This window comes from Pyxicephalus adspersus, chromosome 9 (assembly GCF_032062135.1).
Source record: "Pyxicephalus adspersus chromosome 9, UCB_Pads_2.0, whole genome shotgun sequence".
In the NCBI taxonomy this organism is placed as follows: Eukaryota; Metazoa; Chordata; class Amphibia; order Anura; family Pyxicephalidae; genus Pyxicephalus; species Pyxicephalus adspersus.
Window position 1 is genome coordinate 24013146 of NC_092866.1, and position 21515 is coordinate 24034660.

A 21515-nucleotide genomic window follows, 5' to 3' on the forward strand; every position below is an offset into this window, starting at 1 on the left:
TTGCAATAGAATCAGACCCAACCAGTCTGGTAGGCATGGCAGTATTGTACTAAATTCAATTTGAACATTTTTGCATTTTTGAACTATTCAAAAAAACCCTTTGAATTTTTATTGATATTTTATCTGCAGACTTTTTTTTTGAAACCATGGGCATAAAGCTGCCTTTTATCAACTTATCTTGATGTCCTATTCAGTTGGCATTATCATATTTTAGTAGTTCATGCGTATTTTAGGTATATAGGGCTCCAGTTAAAAAAACAGTGACTGTACTGCAGCTTTACGACTGTTAATATATTATAAAATATACTCTGCATATTTGCAAAGTCTAGCTTTGTGCATCGGAAACATACTTTGCAGTCTGTTGGATTCCAGATTTGCCATCAGAGTGCAGTAGTATTGGATGGGTAGCTGTTTCAAATAAAAATACCAGGAAATAGCCTAGTAATGTAACCTGTTCACCTCAAATTATTGAATTTTATCTGCTGTGTTAAAAATTCAGTAGAATACTGCAGGCTACATATCGCTGCATGAATTGAAATAATAGGCTTGCCACAGTACGAAGTAGCCCTGTAGAGTAAAACCACTCTCTGAACCCTATAGAATCTCTTCTGAATATTAGCTGGTCTCCTTCAGGTTCATGTAGATATTAGTGTATAGCTGGATTAATATATAATCTTCATATTAGGATATTATCTTGGATTCCGCTAAAGCCAGAAGTAGGATTAACAAAGCAACAGGCTTGCTTACTCCAGAGCAACATTCACAGTAGCTGTTCTGACCAATCAGCTCAATTAGCGGCTTACTTAAGGAAACTCAACTTCCATTTAAAAAATATAATGCATATACACTTGCTACACAAGTCTTTGTAATTTATTATACTAAATTATCTTTTTATTTCAACCTACAACTACTGTAAGCTTCCTAAAACTGTCAAATAGTTCAATCCAATGTGGTTACCTGGTGTCATTCTGGACCATATGGATATACAGAAGGTCCCAGACATGTCATATCCTAATTGTGTAATTGGCTCATTGATTTTACTTCACATTTATGGCATCACCTATTAAAAAATATGTGTATTTTAGCCTGCACAGATTTATATGTGCCAGATCCCATATCTTAATATACAAAATACAATTCAGAAAAGGATTTTTAGGTACATGTTAGAAAAAAATTCCATAACAATGTAAAAAACAATACATTTATTAAATCTCAGTCAAACCCTTTATTCAGCATATAGCCGAGAAATGCACTATCTATATTTCACAATATAGCTTGTCATGATTTTGCGCCCATAACACTTATACACATTTAACAGACAACACTTCCCCAGGAAAAGGGTGGCCCATTGTGGTATGGATGCAAAATTAGTGCTCTATGTGCCAAAATATATGTTATATATTCAGTAGATCTCATCTCAAGAAGGGGAGACCACTTTTTTCTCATCTATTTATAATTACACTTAAATTACATATATATTTAGTTTCTTTGTGGTCATTGCAAATCAATGTAAGATTAACAATTCCAGGCAGTGGATGTATGGGTTAAGAGTCTGGAATGGTCTTCCTCATCATATTCGGCTTGCTCCTACTTTCTGCTCATTTAAAAGAGCACTCAAAACCCATTTTTCAAACCTGCCTACCCGTCTTCTTCTGTCTTTTGAAACCATCACTTCTTCCCACTACTACATATCCCCCCTCCTATTGCCCCTGATTCATCAAGCAGAATCGGATTATCGGTCGCGCATTCGTATTCGCGATCCGAAATCGTACGCCATCGCGCTATTCAGCAACTGAAAAAACTCGCGGCCGGAGCCGCGCATCTCCGGCAGCTTTACCGCGCACACTCGAGTCCGGACCGCGGTAAACCGCGATCGATGGCCGCGCGTACTTTCGCGCTTCCAGCGAGCGCGGATTTTATTGATGAATCAGGGGCATTGTGTGTTAATTCCCCCACCTCCTGGATTGTAAGCTCTTCGGGGCAGGGTCCTCTCCTCCTGTGTCACTGTCTGTATTCATCTGTCATTTGCAACCCCTATTTTATGTACTGAGCTGTGTAATATGTTGGGGCTATATAAACCCTGTTTATTACTTTTAATAATAATAATGAGTCCAAGTGTCAACATAGGAATAATTTGCTAGGGGAGTGTAGAATGTAATTTTTGTACACACCTATCTTCAGGTCTCATGTTTATATATGGGTTTTGTACATCAGCAGCTGCATTTACCATCTGTATTTAAAATGTTTTTGTCATTCCTGGCTGATCAGCAATATATGTGTTTCTGACAATAAGTACAGATGCAGCAAGGCCAGTAAACAGCACTGACACATTACATTAAAAGGTTACAGCAATGCTAGGCATAGAATATTGTTATCTAAAAATAGTTTACATGAAACAACAACCCCATTACCTTTCTATGTAATGCAAGATGGAGACAACATCTGCAGCTCTGTTCAGCAAAATAGGATGCCACTGCGTAGTGAAAAAAATTGAATCTGGTTGCATCAGTTGAGAAATCCGACTGGATTTGGGCATTAAAAGTTGGAACTGTTATTTTTTGAGCTGTAATATATCAGTCAACAACAAATATATTTTGGGCCTGATTATTCAAAACTTGTCAATACTGGAGAGGATAAAATATCATGGGTGAACTTTGTTGATCCAGAACACATAGAATGGATCTAGTCCAGGATTGGAAACATTTGCCAAATAATAGCTAATAATTTGTAGGAAATCCAGTCCAGTTTTTTTGGGTCACTTGGGTTCACATGATAGTTTATCTTCTCTATTCTTGGAGAGCTTTAATAAATCAGGCCTATCGAGTCAGCCGATCAAGTCACCAGATAATCACAGCTGTCATTGTCAGATGACCTACTAGACGGATGTAAAAATATTACAAAGAAAAATAAAAAAGCAATAATGCATACAAATGGGAATAAATGTGCTGCAATCTCAACCTCACCCCTAAACCTTATCCTTACCCAGAAGTGAACTCTTAAACTTAAAAGTGCGACTATAATGTTTCGTTCGCGCTCGATGCGTTTCGCCTATTCGGATTCCTCAGGGGAATATGGAGACTTGAGTAGCGGACTATAAATGTCAGAAAGTGATTAACATTTTCTATTAGGTAAAGCAAGACAAAAATTGTCATACATAGAAAGCAGTGGGCTTCAATGTCCAGTAGTTGAAGTCCACTGCTTTCTATGTATGACAATTTTTGTCTTGTTTTGCTTTACCTAATAGATAATGTTTATCACTTTCTGACAGAAGAAGGGGAAGAAGGAGAAAGAAGATGGCGGTCTCTGTGCCCGATCCAGGAAACTTCCAGAGGGATCTGCAAAAGTAAAGCTGAGTGAGTTTTTTTTTCTAGTTTACTTCGACTTTAACCTTCTCCGGTGTCTCTTTTCTTTCATCTGCTATTATCAGTGATTAGTTTTACACTGGTACAAAATCCTTGATTAGTTCTATCTGTCTAGTCAAAAGACTTGAACATTCTGAGTTGTTTTATAAATGTTTTATTTATATCACATTTTCTTTCTAGTTCATATGGAGCAAGTGAATGTATCACTGTGAAGTGGCTTTCAAGCTTTTTTCTTTGCCTTTCAAATTTGTCAGACAATCAATAGGTGATCGATTTTTGGGGACAACATTTTACTTTTGTATCTGTAATTGTTTTACTGGTAGAAGCATGACCCCTATATTACTAATACCATTTTTTTTGGTCTTTTTTGATCACTTCGGTTTAGTTTTTTATAGTCTTCCCAACCACATTTTACCACCTTTAGAACCTCTGGTTACTCCACAAAATCTTTTTTAAAAAATTGTGAAATTCTAAATGACACAGATTATGAACATTCAAACATTTCAGATTTCTAACAAGCTTTAAGTAAGCCCTCATTGACCTATTTTGCTTCAGATACTGCAGAGCAATTAATCCTTAAAGTTTGCAGCACAAACATGACTAGGCACTCTGCTCCACCCTCTGCCTTGTACTTTATCTGCATGTAAAATAACCTAAGCTGATGAAAATGAATAGAACATACATTCTGCTGGAAACTTTAAGAATAATCTACCCTACTGTGCCTGCAACTACAGAGCTCAGTATGTCCTTGTTTTAAAACATATAATTTACAATATATTTTTATGTATATTTATTATATATTTATTATTACTTTTGTATATTTATCTAAAGGTGGCTATAACATTTTATTTACAGCTAGTTATATTCTGTATGCATATTCAAATATAAACTGATCTAATTATAAACCAAAATATTTATTTTTACCTGGAAATACAGGAAAATGCTTTCACTTAAGCATAATCCTAGGGCACATAATGTGGCTGTCACTGCTAACATTCAAAACAGTAATACATGGAAAAACCAGTATAATTAACCTGAATAAATACATGTATGGTGTGGTAATTTTAAAACCCTTATTTTAAAAGGTGAATAAAAATCACATGGTCATGTCCTGTATATTTTTTCTCTTTTTATTTATGTAACTCTGGTATGCTATATTATGTATGTATTTAGGAATTTGTACTTTTGAGTTGGTTATTATGCATGGCTTGTCTTGATCTTTTTTGCATACATGTTGACCATGTTGTTAATTGGTGCTGTTTCCTCCTGTAAAGTGTGTAACAAGCTGTCTCCAACAGCAAGAGATTGTTACGCACTTTACATGTACACAGCGCTATCTAATGGTGTGACCCAAGTATAAACCAAGATTATTTTTGCACTGGCATTTTGAGCAAAAAAATATTGGTTTATACTTGCGTATATATTGTAAACAATATTCACCCGATGTAGCTTAATGAACCTTAAAAAGCAACAATTATCTCATTCCTGTGACTTGAAAGTGTGTATATCTTGAGATCCTGCATCTTCTAAGTAATATAATGGGTTCTGTATTCTGGAACAGAAAAAAAAATCAACATTTAGTGACTCTAGTCTTTACTGAGTATCCATGTAATATTATATTAAAAAAAATTATGATTATGCACGTGAAATCTCCTGGATTTTGAAGAGGCTTCTTATCCTTTATCCCTAAACAACACATACTTCTGTTCTTTGGTTTAATAATGTTTTTTTGTTGTTGGATAATGGCAGTTTTACAGTGTAGAAATTAAAGCACTATGGTATAGCTTAAGTTTAACCCCCCTGGCATTTTAATTCTCTCCGTATTTTCATGAAAAAAGCATTACATTTTTTTGCATGGAAATTTATTTTACATTGTAGGCCTATAATTCTTAGGCATAAGTCACCGAAATATGTTCAATATTTATTAAATTTAATAATGAACTTTAAGTAAAAAAAAACAAAAATCTGTTAAAAATAAAAAAATACAGAAACATGTAACTGTACAGTAGCATGTACAATATATTTATATAATATATTTATATACATAGTATATCAAGATTTATTTGTATTGGACTGAATACAGTTATTTTGTATTGAATCCAATTCAAAATTATTTGAATTTCCCGCCGCTCCTCCCACCCGCACTGACGTCACCGGGAAACCCCTGAGATCGTCACTGCATTCGCAGATCGGAGGAGGAAGACATGCCCTGAGGACCTGCGGTGACCAACTAGACGCCAGGAACAAGGTAAGTGGGGTTTTATTAACCTTTTAGCGACATCGAGTGTGACTTGGGATTACCGCTTTTTGCATGGAAAATCAACCCCGAGTCAAAATCGGGAATACCGCTAGAGGGGTTAAAGTAGTTTTTTTTCATTTTGGATTGAGCAGGGGAGTTTTAAAGAGCAACTGTCATGATAAAGGCATTTACCTTTACAGTTAGAAAGCCGTCTATCCCTCCATAATCCTACTCCACTCAGTCCTGTGCCGTCGTATCTTCCTTCTTTTTCACACCGGGTGCCGCCATCTTCTTTAATCTTTTTTTTTTCTTCTTGTAAAGTCAATCATGCACTGCACAGGCGCCAGATCGGGTGATGCACCTTACTGTAAATGTTAAAAAGAAAAGTGCAGTGGTGGTGAAGACAGAAAGGAAGGGGTTATCCCCTTCAAATTAAAAAAAACTAAATAGATCTGCTTTGAAATTGCTCCCAGTTTTGTTTCCGCCAGGTGTATCTCAATAGCGATATATTTTACGTCATGTCCTCTAGACTAAATGGGTGAGAGCATATTTTCCAATGTGATGGAAAAACTTCCACAGGAACAAAAGTCACAGAAACAGGTGAACCCATTGTAAAATTTACTTTTTTATTACTGTTTTGGTCGCAGTTCAATATTTGTATTTTTCCTTATTTTCTTTCCAAGTGACATCATTAATCAGAACAGTCAGAAAGAGTGAATCTAAGGGTAAATACAATCTGTGAACATGAACAACAATAAATTCTGAGAGCAGTTCTAACCTCTTACTCCTTAATTTGATGTAAAAATAAAGTTGTTCCTTCAGCTATACATTCATTTGCTTATAGACAACTGTTTACAACACAACATAGAACAAAATATAACATGGCTGATTAAAGTGATGATACAACTTTGCAGAAAGGTGACTGCTTTAGGCGCTAAAGTGTGACAGACAAACAAGTTGTTATATATCATATTTCATAGCCTGGTTGTTTTCAATAAGTATTGTATCATATAAAAAAATACTGCAAATATCACAAAAGGGCCAATTAGTTTTTCATATTGCCACTCCATAAGGCAAAATAACAATAACACATTTCCTATAGGTTATGACCTGTTTGGTATTTTATTGATGCATGCTTTCATCTGTCATACCCATTGTCCAACTCGTACATAATATTTATATCCATATGTACAGTAAAGTTTGCTAGAAAATGTTTGTGAATACTTTGCATTTACCTGCATTTCTGCATCAAATGATTCTGAAAATTGGTCTGATCTTTATCTAAATATATTAAAGCTACATAAGAAGATAAATAGAATACATTTTTGTATTGGTGAACCAGGTAAAGAATGAAAATATTTGGACAAAATTTGCTTCAGTTTATAAAGTGTATCAGATTTCCTAGAAATATGCATTTTAAATCCTATTTTGGTGTTCCTTAAACTCTTTCACTATGAAAGAGTAAATACATTTATAAAGTTTAGGGAATTGCAGCAGTAAGCTAATACCATTTACAGCTGGAGAGTAAAGGGAAAATATTCAGATGTTACCATACTTACATTTTCTTTTTTTCTTACATAAGGTTGATACGTAATCATTACCTACTTGAGCCTGCCAGTCCATTTTATGTTCCTTCAGCAAATCGGTGTTGTCATGGTTAGTTTGGGAACACACAATGTACTTTTGGTCCTACAGTTAGCCTGACTGACACACTCTCTGTACAGTTCTACATGTTTCGATTGACAGTGGCTCATGTAGGCAGCCATGCTGTTTAAAGTTATAAAATATGCATGAAGATAGTAATTGCATTCATTGACCCCTTGGATAAAACATATTTTTTTGGATATTTGGGGGGCATTTTTGTGGGTAAAGTTTTAGATCTCTGTTAACTGTGACAGTTAGAGTGGAAATAAACCCAAAAATTAAAGAATTGTGACCAGGCAGGTACATTGTTGCAGACAAGACAGGTGATGTCCCTTCGGCAATACAATAACCTGTCTGATCACTATATTTTAATTGCACTCACCTGTCCTCATTCCTTCTCAGGAGCTGCCTTTTTCTTCCTTCTTCTCTATCTGTTTTCCATCTTTTGCCACCCTGATTGGCCAGGCAGTAACAGCGCAACTCCTGCACAGGCATGCTGGAGCCCATTCAGTCCTGGCAGCCTCAGATGGGAGCTGGGAAGTGCTGATGTTCCTGGCTTCCTAGCTGTACAGCTACTTCAAGAATAATAAGATAACCAGTGGCTATTGCTTTGTTAATAACTAATAAACCCGTCATTCTGGAAACAAGAGTATAGCTGCATAGTAGTACTCCCACAGTTTATTATTGATTGTGAGACCGGAGAAGTGAGCTGTATGAGGCTTTTTGTCATCTTCCTCAACAATAAAGTATGAACGTATTTTCAAGTGCTATAGTCAGTGCTGTGTATTTCTTCTGTTTTTGACAACAGCAGAAAAATAGTTTCCAGCAGTTCAGACCATTGAGGAATGACTTGATTGCAGTTGTTGTTGGAGTCTAAATTATCTATGTGCAGAAAGAACAATGGCTGATACCAAGCTTCCATTAGCAAAATGGTAGCTGATATACCTAATGTAAATCTTTACATTTTCGTCAAGTACTAGTTTTTTTGGCAAAACTTTATAATATAAAAGCTTCATGTTTTTCCTATTATTAGATAAGCTTTGGCCGGCTTTTAAAAACCTTTATTTTAAAAGTAAAAATCTTCTTTCTTTTTAAGACTTAATCAAGTCGGTAATTAGAAGTACAAAAGTAAGATAACTAATAATGTTTCGTTGATCATGGGGTACCTCTGGTATCGTATGTTAGCTAGATTTATAAATAATGTAATGGTACCATTACACAGAGAGCCATGTGTTGTAATAACATCAAATGCAGATTCACAAGTGTCATTATACCAAAAAAAAAAAAAATAGAGGAAAAAGATGTCAAATGAAAACAAACTGGTAACTGAACATATAAAAAAAAACACATCTAACGTAATATGTGGATTCACTGATGGGAATAATAGAAGAAAAATTAAAAAAATGGATACACAAAATGCATAATAAAAGTAACATATGTAAGGAACATCAATATGTGGTATTTTCTAAACATGCTGCAGATCATAATTGTTTTTTTTTTTTAAAAACACCCTTTCTACCTTTTCTGATGGCTTTTGATTCAAAAAAGTCTTTAGTCACCTCTTAACCAACTTAAACTGGATGGTAACCACAGCCAACTTATCTAAGAGCATGAACTACAGGGTTCACTACAAGGTTACAAGAGCTTTATAGACCAAAGTTAAACACATACTGAAAGACTATGGGATGCAGTATGCTTTTTCCAGAAATCCTACATGTTGTTCATTATTGGAAAGCCGTCTTTATTACCACTCCATAAGAAATTTTGCAATGGCTGCAGGAACACTGCAATCAATATATTTTTGAGCTTGACTTTCTTTAGATTACAGCTCCTCAAGTGTAAAAATTATATTGTGATTCAGTGATGCACACTGTGAACTTGTTTGGTGTAGGATGAAGTAACCTGGGGTGTATTATGAAAGCAACAATAAAAGCATGGGGAATAGAAAATCCTTTCTTTTACAATGACAGAAATTTGACAGAAGACTAATCCTTCTTATTAAAAAAAAAGTATAAACAAATGTTTGGAAACAAAAAATATTTTTGGTTACCCAGGATTATTAACAGAAACCAAGAAGTATACTTTCATCAAATTAAAATTCATCCTCAAATCAAAGGCCATATCACAATAACGGTTTATAGCAGACTCAATAAGACACCCAACTGCTTTTATTCAACAGTATGGGAAAGGCTGTGAACTACATTGTGCACATGCTGGCACATGGTTGTGTCAACGTTATGGCATTGCTTCTGTGACCTTCTGTGACCGACATTTTGATTCTGCCTGTACGGATGCTTTTTCCCTTCTGTGTTCCCCACCGCAAAAACAGCGCCACAAATAGAAATACTTAGACCTGCAGTCCAGTTTGCTACTCCTGAGCATAAAGCAGCAGTTTGTTATGTGCCTGGGAATGGCTAACTATGCAGTTTTTCCAATGCAAGTCTAAATGGGGCCTAATTCGGTCACTATGTTTAATTTTAATTTATTGTCATTTTATATACTAAGAGACTTGTATCCTCTCTTAGAATGCCTGTTATCCCCTGTGTTACATTTGGCAGCTTAGCGAGAACTATACAAGTACTTGCATGCTGTAAGTTTGTGTTATGAAGATGACAAATATTTGACAAACACCGTCCCAGAGATTTTTGGTATAGCAGAATTTAGAAAGGGATGGATAAAGCTGCAATGGCTTATTATATATAAATTACAGTTGCTGTGATCTGCAATGCTTTGTACATAATTACATTACCCCTCCTGTCTGGCTGCTACAAATGGTGACATACATATGGCTTTGCAAGCAGCAACAATATCATAATTACTATTTAAATATTAAAAATCTGTACAGAAGCTAGATTTTGGTCATCATGAATGATCATCTAAAAATGATCTTAAATTCTGGCATCGGTATAGGTGTCTTACAATGATATTTAGTGTCCTGCTGTCCAGTCAGATCACAAATTCATTGTCCAGTGATGGGCATTATTGTGCTCTAAACAACAGGGCACCTCCCAATTACTCCCCTTTCCAAAGAACAAAACAGATTGCTGTCAGCCTAAACAATCTCTAATGATCACTTTAAGCAACAATTTTTGGGAATATGTCCAAGGCTTTTAAAAAATAAACACCAACACCAAGCAAGCTTGAAGATAAATTTGTCATTGCTTTTATTTATTGTTTATTATTTTTTATTCTTTTTAACACTTAACCAAACCTACTATTACATTTAATGTGTATATATAGTGAACACTTTTTGTTTATTTTTGAATAAGTTAGTTAAGGATTCAAATGCCTGTAGGAAGATTAACCCTTGCTATTTGACCTGGTGACCACTGTCATGGGAACAAAAGTAAAATTGCAACCATTCAAAATTTGATTTTAACACAATCAAAGACAACTCAATCACCACCACTCAAGTTGATACTAATTGACAAAAAAGGAGAGGGTGGACAGCAAACGTATTGTTAGTTAGTTAGTTGCCTGGGACTTGCAATGCTTTTTAATTTTCCTACATAGGCCAAGAAAGTCCCTTGAGATCATTCTTAAGCTGCAATGGTAGTCCATGGGGTGAGAATGTCAGCAACACAGTAAAGATCTGATCCTGGCTGCATCTGTTTTTTATGGATCAGTTTTCTATTTAGGCAACTTTTTCCTCTTGCAATGTTCAAAGAAACAGATGACAATTATAAGCTATTCATGATATAACAAATTCTCTGGTGCATAAGGATTGAATAAAAACACCACAAACGTATCTTCCCTGAGACTTGGTTATTTTGCTGTTTTTAGAGCTAAAGCCAGGCTGCCATGTACTGTCATAACCTCAAAGACACATCTTACCTTCCATGGAGGGCTATGGAAGGGGTGACAGGGGAGCCAGGAAAGGTGTTGCTTTATTAAAAAGGTATGACTACCATGCAGAGAACCATTTAAACACATATGCTTGTTAGCCAGAGAACATTCTAGAGACAGTTTGACACACTGTTCCAAACTACTTGTATCCAACCTACAGTCACACCCAAGAACTCCTTTTTTTTCTTTTCAATACAGATAAATATATTTCCATTGACTCTATACCCTAATCTATATTGTAGCCTCTTCAAGTGTTAATGTATTAGTTTCATGACATTTCCCACTTATCACTCTTGGAGCCATACTCTAAAGCTTTATCCCTTCACATTCTTAATGTGAGGTGGGGAAAATAGACAGGAAAACAACTTTATAACATTTTGCATATTAGATTCAATATTTAGAGGCCTCCTAGGGCTTTGCTTTCTTAGACAGGCTCCCCTAATAATTCAGTAGCGAGACAAAGAAACTACAATGTGTGTTTTGCAAAAATGATTAGCTTTTACAAAAGTACAACTTCTTATCATAAAAGAGTTTAAGGGGGCGTGGCTTCATGGATAACACAATTGTTTTCGAAGAGCAGGCAGTTTAGAGCCCAGCAGCAACAGCTCCCCAGAGGGATCCCATTTTCTCACAGCAGCCCTCCTCCCCAGGAGGTTTATTAGATCCTGACAGCAGCCTGCTTTCTTTAGACCAGGTAATGGGGCAAACAGATACAGTAATACAGCAGCCCTTATCAGAGCACTGCCCACTAAGTAATAACCTAAAATGCATACCCAGAGATTCTGACAGGGTTGCTAAGCTCCCCAATCTCTTTTACCAGGTGAAAGAAGAGATCATGCAAGTGGCTAGATTACAAGAGGTCATCACCTCTAATGATGTATCTATAAAACTTTTACCGAATCTCTCCAGACTCACTCTGTCTTTGAGAGAAGCCCTGAGACCAGTGTTAGATGCCCTAAGACCCAATAATATCCGAGATCGGTGGGGATTCCAATTGGTGGCCTTTAAAGAGGGGAGGTTGGCTACCTTTCTGTAAACTTGAAGATCTACCCAAACTACTTGGCACCTTCAATCTACCACAGATTGCATTACCATATTGCCCGATCCATCCTACAGTGCCCAATCCCCAGCCTCTATTTTTATGGCAGCAAGTACAAAGAAAGCCTGCTCAGAGGTTGACCATTGTTCTAGCCTACTGGTTCTGGAGTTTTTACAGCCTTTGTGCAAAAGATTCTACTCTTTTGTTCACTACTGCCTACTAATGGTGGTCAGTTTTAATACCTTCTAGAACTTTTCACTGTACTGTACTAGGTACTGCTGAACTTGATTTGGTTCATGAGTGCTCCTTGGAATGGAAATAAAGCAAGGTCCTTTCATGCTGGATGTTTGAGAGATACTCTCCACTTTTATTTAACCCCACCTAGATGGTCTATTGCGTATTAGCGCACTGTCTGATTGCATGTTTAATTAGGTTATTCCCAGTATTGTCTTTTTTCCCCCTTTCTGAGTTTTCCTTCTTCTCTATCCCCCATACCTTGCTTTGTGTTTCCCTGCTCTGGTTTCCCTTCTTTCCCAGTTTCTTTTTGAGACTACTAATACCATTCTATGCATACACTGAAATGTGTTTCTTATAATGTGAAAGGTTTAAACATACCAGAAAAACAGTCCTTAATGTTGCCAGAACGTATCACTTTTTTGGTTCAAGTTGCTTTTATGCAGGAGACACACTTCCAGAAGGATAGGATCCCTGCTCTGAAAACTTGACGTTTCCCCACAGTATACCACCATATCTCAAGGTGTTTCCTGGCAGATGTGATCCATTTATAACTCTGATGATGGTGGATTCCTGTTTATTATGGGGTTGCTCACTGATGGTTTGGTGACTCCAGCCACTGTTTGCATGCTGAACACAGGGTCAGCTGCTCTGCAGGAGGTGCTGATTCGCATGGAGGAATTTACTGAGGGCGCCCTGATACTTGTGAGGGAAACCTCAATTTTGCACAAGATCCTCTGCTTGATGTGGCTGGGAGAAACACTGGTGCTCAGTCCCCTATATCAGTCCCCACCTCACCAACTGCTGGACATTTGCATCTTGCAGACTGTCACTACACATTCTTCTTGCCCCCAAGGATCCTACACAAGGTATCTGAGTATTCCATTGGGAGCATAAAACTGTCGAACCATGCTTCGCTGTTTCTGTTTTACCATATCAAAAAACCTGGCATTGGCATCTCAATGAGACTCTGTTACAAGACACTGCAGTGCAGGCTGACATACAGACTGAATTGAAAAATTATTTTCATGTCTCATATCCTGCTTTTGCTTACAGTACCATTTGTATAGCGAAAACACTCTTTCGGCATACAAGAGCTTCCCTGACTCTCTGGAATGGGCTTCCACATCCTATTTGACTTGCTCCTACATTCTGCTCATTTAAAAGAGCACTCAAACCCCATTTTTTCAAACTTACCTCCCTGTCCTTCTCTGTCCGGTAAAACCCTTACTTCTTACCAACCATTCCATATTCCCCTCCTATTACTTGCTGCTTTCCCCCCCCCCCCCTTTTAGATTGTAAGCTCTTCTGGACAGGGTCATTTCCTCCTCCTGTGTCACTGTTCGCATCTGTCTGTCATTTATTAATAATAATAGTGTCAGAGGCCCAAAGGCGGAGGCCCTAAATTGTCTTCCCTCTACTTAGTGAAAGCGAAAAGTTCAAGAGGCTAAATGCTATTGAGGGTTCTGCGAATTTGGCAATAAAAGTAGTAGATTGTAAGGTAATGATCTTAAAGGCCAAAGGAAGGACATATCTGCCATTTTAATTCAATGCCAAGGGAGATCAAACATTTTGCACTAAGGAAATAACAGAGGCTTTTTGCTCCTTATATGAAGATCTAAATAAAAGAGGCTCGATAAGAGGCTCACAGAGACTCCCCTGACACATCAAAGGGAGCATATTAACAATCTGGGAGGTTCATTTCTGTCCGGATTTCATGTCTAAAAGCGGTACATTGTTTTTCATGAAATTTATTTTACAGTATAAAATAATTGTATGAGTTTAATAAAGTTTGAAACACAAAATAATGTCAAAATAATAAATTAAATAAATAAAAAAAAAAAATTTATAAACTTAACATGATTAGACATGATTTTCTGATTCAAACTTTATTATACTGATACTATTATATTATACTGTAAAATAAATTTTCATGAAACACAATGTACCGCTTTTAGACATATAAATACAGTGTATTGCATTCAAGACAATTATTTTGTATTGAATGCAATACAAAATAATTTGAAATTCCTGCCAAGCCCCTAGCGGCAGTTGTATGCTTGATTTCCCCGGGGAATCCGGGGGAAAGATCGGGGAAGGGGACGTAGCCAGAGGATGTCAGGAGCCTGGAGGACACTGGAGGATGCCGATGGGACCAGGTGCTTTTTTTTACTAAGGGTACCAAACCTCTTAGGGGTACCAAACCAAATAGAGATCAATGGCAAAGTGATTATTTGAAGTTAGGGAAGCAAAATTTAATACCATTAATAAATAGATTGTTTTTTTTGCATTCACTAAGTGTTTCATAACCAAAACATAGAATAAGAAGAAAAGGAGGCAGCCCTGTCTAGTAGTGTTATGAATATCAAACCTAGAAGATAAGGAACTATTCAGTATAATCTGTGTTAAGGCTGGTAATGGCCCATTCGTATGAAAGTGTGTTTACGAAAAGGCCAGCTGACCCTACCAAATTTTTTTCTGGTATTCACTAAGAGAAGGCAAACGGAAGTTTTGGTAGTTCCTACATGATGGATTAGTAAAATATTTAATTTATTGACCATCATCTCTTTAGGGGGAGGTACAGTCTGAGGTGAATTGCTATAATTTTAGCAAAAGAGATTAGATGAACCTTCAAGCAGAGAGAATGGACCTTTCCAGTCTTAGGAATGAGATATGGGTTGGGAAAATAGAATTAAACACTTTTTCAGGATAAAAGAGGACAATAGATGCTCTATACATCTCATAAAGTAAAACAACTGGACAAATAAAATCCAATGGCGACTACTTCAAGCTTAACAAATGGCTTCCATATATGGAAACCATAAACCAGCTGTCTAACAACATTATGTCCTCCAATCACAGAATCTAGGTACCAGAAATTTACATACATGGCACAATGGCATTGAACAACAATGCACATATGTAAATGTTCTATCTTTCCATGCTGATGCTTTGAATGTCCTATTTAAATGAAATTTACTAATTCATGGAACTTGGGAGTGAGCCTGTCTGGGCCCGCTCTTACCTGCAGGCAGGGATTTATTAGTAGTCAAAAGCTCTTTAATTGTAAAAGGAGAATAAAGCATAATGAAAATCTCAGGGGCTAAAGGGGGGAGGACAGATTTTAACACATAATGTGCATTATAGTTATGTAAAGACTGTCCCATCTACTCAGAATAAATTGTGGGACAGTAAAGGATTGAGCAATAATCAATAAAGGTTTTGAGAATCAAAAAAGGTATGAAAGAAGCTCATTAGTATACCTTTCAGTTGAGGAAAATTCAGGCAGGATGGGGATGAAGGGACTTGGCCGATCTCTTGCTACATTTATTATTATATCTAATAGAATTGTAGGAATGCCCTATCTCAATGACTCCAGTAAAACTAGTTATAAAGTGGAGAGAACGAGTCCTGGTGAATGACAACTGGAGAGCTATGAAGCTTGTGTTGCATTTTGAGAGCTTAAAGAAGGGGGCCATGATGGCTTGTGCTCATGCCTTCTTCAGACATGAATTCATTTCTACAAAAAATATTTCCTTTTTTTAGTGGCATAAAAACTGTCAATCCCAGCACATATAGCGTGAAATATAAACAAGAAAGAAGAAAGGAGGATTTTTTTTTATCTGGAAACATAGGATTTACAGACATGTATTAAAATTTTTTGTTACAAAGCATATGGACTTTATTTAAAACATATCAAAACAAAACCATCAAAATGCAAAAAAACATAAATAACAGATAAAAGTTGCTAAGTTAATAGGTAATAAATATCCAAATACATTCCCTTGGATCCTATTATGTTGACCGCTATATAGGTATTGAAGGAGACACTTCTTTACAAAAAGGTCCACAGTGGAGACTTAGAGCAGACTTTCTTGCTACGTTTCACAGCTTAAATGCTGTTTTTTCAAGAAAAAAGGGAAGGCCAATCAACATAGAGAACTTTCAGACATTGTTACAAGGCAACTTCATCTACATAAACCTTTAAATACCCCCTCCTGAAGCAGGCTCTCCCACTGTATAGAACATTGAATCATTGCCAGAAACAGCTCACATACAGGGTTGGAAGGTATTGTAATTGGAAGATAAGATTGTAATTAGTTCTCAAATATAACACCTCTGTATTTATCACCACTGGAGCTGCATATATGGCAGTGGGCTCTACCACGAGGAAAATTTTTCAATCTTTAAAAATGTATGTGTCAATGAAATTGCCTTGATAGTATAGTTTTTAGTCTGTGGGTTGAGAATCCACCATCCATCAACCAAATGGAGGGGAAAAAGTTGGAAATGAGATACAGTGGATCTGTTAGATGTGGTACCAGACTAGTTAAAGTTAAAATCCCTTTCCAACAAAGTTGGCTACAGAAAAAGTATTATTGCACAGCTGAAATTTAAGTAAGAGAAAACTTTCTAGCAATTTAAAATGTATGATCCAAAACATAAATGGGTAGGAACCAATGTATAGCTATGGAATATCCTTCAGTCTTTGCCAGAAGTCATACTATGAAACAATCTGTTGTGGCAAGAGGGTGTAGAGCCTAAGAGAAAGTGGATGTCCTAAAACAAAATCATGCTTACCCCACACCAAAACTAAGGCTAGAAACATAACTGGGAAGAAGGGGAACCACTAGCCCCACATTCCTGTAGGATTAGAAATAAAGCCTTTAAGAGTTGGGGCCAGATTAGAGTGAGGAAGTGGCCGATACTCAGGTCCCACAGACCTGCCCCTATACCACTAAATCTATATATACATAATAATTTTCTATTAATCTCAATTGTTGGATTTTCTTTGTTAACTATTCTTAGATTCTTATTCTTTACCCCCCTCCCCTGGAACCCTAGTATTTCCCTTTTTCTTCTTTTTAATTTATAAGTTCCCTTTAATTTTCTGTTGTATCTTCTCTTTTTCTTTATCTTCCCCTAAAAATTGATTGGACGATAGCATTTAAAGGGTTTGAAAAATTCATGAAAAATTAAGATGCGTGCTAATAAAAGATAGGAATGGATTTTTTTTCCAGTAAAAAATTCAAATAAAATTAATTGAAGACTAATATAAAAAAATATTTTCATGTAAAAACCTATTTATACTTTTGAGTGTGTATGTATATATATATAAATATATTGAACTGACTGTGCAGCTGTAAATCTTTTTATTTTTATAAACAGATTTATTAAAGCCTGTTTACAAAATACAAAGATCAATAATGTAGGGTCTAACCCCACTGAACAAATGATAGAATCACATTACCTTGTCTACATTTAAAAAAACGAAGGAACAAAAAGGCCTATATGCCTTACAAATTGAGAATATTATGTTTTCACATATTGTCCAAGTTAAAAAATAGAAACTTTTTTTCTGCATTGTATGTTGTGGAATCAAATAGCCATTGTATAGCATTGTTCCAACTTTTGCTATGTACCTTAAAGTTGTAATGTGTGTGGGATGACTATAACAGTTACTTTGCAGACATATTTCTGCCAATGATTGAAACTCACAATGATTATAAAAAGCTGAAATGCGAACAATGAACAACAATTTGTTAAGGTTAAAGAACATCAGTGAAATTATTGAAGAACAGGATAATAAATTTGAACATCTTCATCCAATTCGGTACTTGTGTCTTCCCAGCTGAACATCTAGGGCTAAAACAGAAAATATGTAAACAGAATTTAAGTAAAATATTTAATAGATAATAAATAATCCATACATAGCAGAGTATTGAGTACTTCATCAAAGGGTAGTGTGAACTTATTCTATTATGCTTTGGTTCATATTCTATATGTAGCTATGCATATAAGAATAACCTATTACCATCCTAACAAACCAGTATCACATCAGCCAGAAAATATGAACAGATACTTCTCTCAATGAATTGATATATATTTATGAACAGAGTCAACCAAACAAAAACATGACCAAATTACAGAAAATTTACAGGCAAATAATTATGAATTGTAAAACACCTATTTTGAAAGGAAATATCCTGACTTTAGGCAACTGACCCTGTTAAGGACGTTGTCTTCACTTTGGGTATCCAAGTTCTGTTGTGTATTACATTTTTCAGAAAAGGCAGTCATTTGTAAAGCTTAGTAAGCTTTCTCTATTATAAGGCACTGACCCATCTGTACATTTACCAACCATTTTTCATACAACCGAAAGAGCAGCCTACACCACAGAACAATATTATATAGGCAAAAACAAATGAAAAAGATGCTCATCAATACAAATTGCAAGCAATGTTCATCAGCTGTAAATATTTTGCACTGTACCCAGGGCCTTAAGTTTAACTTGTCCTCAATTTGTCCTGGTATGATTTGCAAAGGGTTGTTAATGCTGCTTGATATTCAGGGAACACAGTTTGCTGTCAATAGGAAGTGAATCCTGTTTTAATGCTTATTAGGAAAACCATTGTACAAAAAAGGCATGGTAAGCTGTGTTGCCCATTTTTAGGGTTAATAAACCAAAAGGTGTCTAAAACAAGTAATGGAAAGCACTACCACGGGGGAACATATACCAATGCAAATATTTTTTCAATTCTTTAAAGCTGGTAGAGGGTTGCTTCATGTGGCTTTGAGGGCAAATACACAAATCTTTTTAAAAAGATGCTTTGGTGATGTCTTGAATTTGTATGTGAAATTAAAGAACGGGACAATTTCATCTCAAAACTCAAAGCAACAGTGTAAATTTATGGAATGCTTTTTTTGTTTAAAATGATCTTAGTTTGGATAAAGCAGTAGCACTTCAATTAATTTTAGATAACAAGGGTTTTTTTAAGTTTAGCAGTGACACAATTAGACTTTAGACCTGCTTTGATTAAATTTGGCTAGTAGTTTGCTGTGACTGTCCCTTTTCTTTCTGATTCTGATTGATGAAAAACTTTCCTTTTGCTGGCAAAATCTGGGCAGGTTTTGGGCATGGGCAGGTTTTTTTATTACAGGAATTAGGAAACACCAGATGGCACAGCAGTGTTAAACTAGCCAACACCAGGAGAATTTTAAATATCAAGGCTAGGTCCAAATTTCTTTGAGATAACAGGGAAAAGGCTGGACTTCACATCAGCAATAACAACACCGAAAGATGGAAGATACAACAGTAAAAAAGGTCCAGTGGCAGGACAGTTCAGCGATGAAAATCCTGTCTTTTATTTTATTTTAGGGGTAGGGGAAGCAGAAAATTGAAGTATTATAATAGGATGGGGTTACAATATGCACAGCTATTGCATTTAGTTATTTTTTATTTTAAAAGATGCAGAACAAGGCAAGAACAGATGGTCAGTAACAGGTGAACGTGTAAATACAAATGAATGCCTGTACAAAAAAATGAAAAAGAAAAAAAAAAACCTTATTTATGATGAACCTAAAGCGTACTTAAACCTGTGCAACTCACCTATCACCTCACATCACCTATCACCTCACAGGGCTATCTTTCTTCTTTTCTTCTTCCCAACACTGAGCTATGCATGTGTATGCAAGCCCTTACAATGAACTTGGTTTGGTTCATTGTAAGGGCTTGGTCTTTGGTCTTTTCAATATAGTTTTGACTGTATCTTAGTATATCTATTATATCTGAAAAAAAACCTGTTGATCTTGTATAAAATTCAGAGCTTGCCTGTGTCATATGAAGTTGTTCTGTGATATCTTCAAAAGCTCTACTAGTTTTTATCCGTAACTACAGAATCATTGTCCTTAATTTTGTAGATAAGTGTGATAGTGGCTGAATTGTTTCGCAAAAGGCAATGGGAAGAAATGACAACACTCCACAATAATAGCTGTATATTGTCAGCCCAACATGGATGGAATGTGCCTAATGCTTTTCAGAAAGAACAACGGGTCTTGACATATACTTTGAAACAACTCAAGTAAAGATAACCATGGTAAATCAATTATTATTACACCGATCTTCATTTTTAGTATAGCCTATTGACTTTACACAGCATACAGAGGAAGAATCAAAACGTAAAATACAACCACCAACAGCTCTAGAGACCCAGTCGGAGACAGCACTTTGAACTTTGCTCTGCATACTATTTTATTGAATTAACCTGCATATATATACTGTTTCAAACAAAACTGACACCAAGATCCATGACTATACAGATACACTTTGTTATACTCATCATTTATCTTGGCTCTGTCCATCTATAAACCAAAGTTAACTGTAGCCTGTTTTCAATTCCCTTTCCAATATTTTTATATGCCTGGGTGCTTATTTACAGTTTTTTTTTGACTGTTCAGACACAATTTTTTTTAAGTATCATCAGTGCAAAAAAGCTAACACATGTAGTGTTTAAAAAAATCTTTTTTTCTACAGACCACCTGACTTTATTACATAGGTTTAATATTATCAATTTGTGTAGTATTCTGTAAATTATATTGAAGAGTAACTAAGGATCTAACAATTTTACGAAAAAATACAGCCATATATCCCTACATTAGGTATATTACTAAAATTTAATTTGGCTAACATTAGATGTGGAAATATTTTACACATAATATCATCACACGAATTTGGGGTGCTAGTTCTTATAGTTGTTAATTGTTTAATGGTCTTTTGTTGTATGGTTGTGTCTCATTGACCCATTCTTTGATTTCTATATACAATCAATTATATCAAGTTGTTAAAAGTCATATAACAATATTAGTGTTTTTTTTTAAATTAATTTTAGTTATTGTTGTTTGTGCATGAAATAAATGGGTTTTAGGAATGTATCAATTGTTTTACATCCATTAGTTACCTCTGGTTGAATTTCGTTGTAGCGGCTATTGCAGATTTCTAGTTTTTTAGGGTGTTCATGAAGAAAAAAACAAGGTGAAAATAAAACAAATGAATTTGATTCCATAGGAATTGACTACATTAGGGAAATTAACGCAAATATTAAAAAGTTGGCACATGTTTGATTTTTATGTGGTTTCTATAATTCCACCTCCCTCTTCTAACCCCTACATACTTTAATATTAGAGTTGTGCAATTCCTTGGAGTTCTGCACCAGTCTTTTACAATAAAATCTAGAACAGAATTCAAACTAAACAGAAGGACAAAGAATCAATTTTCCAAATACAGTAATGACCCTTTTGCACATTGAGCTACATTGTCATGCTCGAAAGAGCCAAATATATTAATACCCAGCAAAATTGAAGATGGTGGCCT

The 21515-nt window shown here is 35.7% G+C and overlaps 1 long non-coding RNA gene across 1 annotated transcript in view; it reads right to left on the bottom strand.

Moving 5' to 3' along the window:
- The window catches only part of LOC140338631 (uncharacterized), a 78988-nt gene that overhangs the window by 15743 nt on the left and 41730 nt on the right, over positions 1–21515 (bottom strand). Inside the window, exon 2 of the long non-coding RNA XR_011922281.1 lies at positions 5794–5966. This is a non-coding gene — a long non-coding RNA (uncharacterized lncRNA). The remainder of the gene's footprint in view (positions 1–5793; positions 5967–21515) is intronic.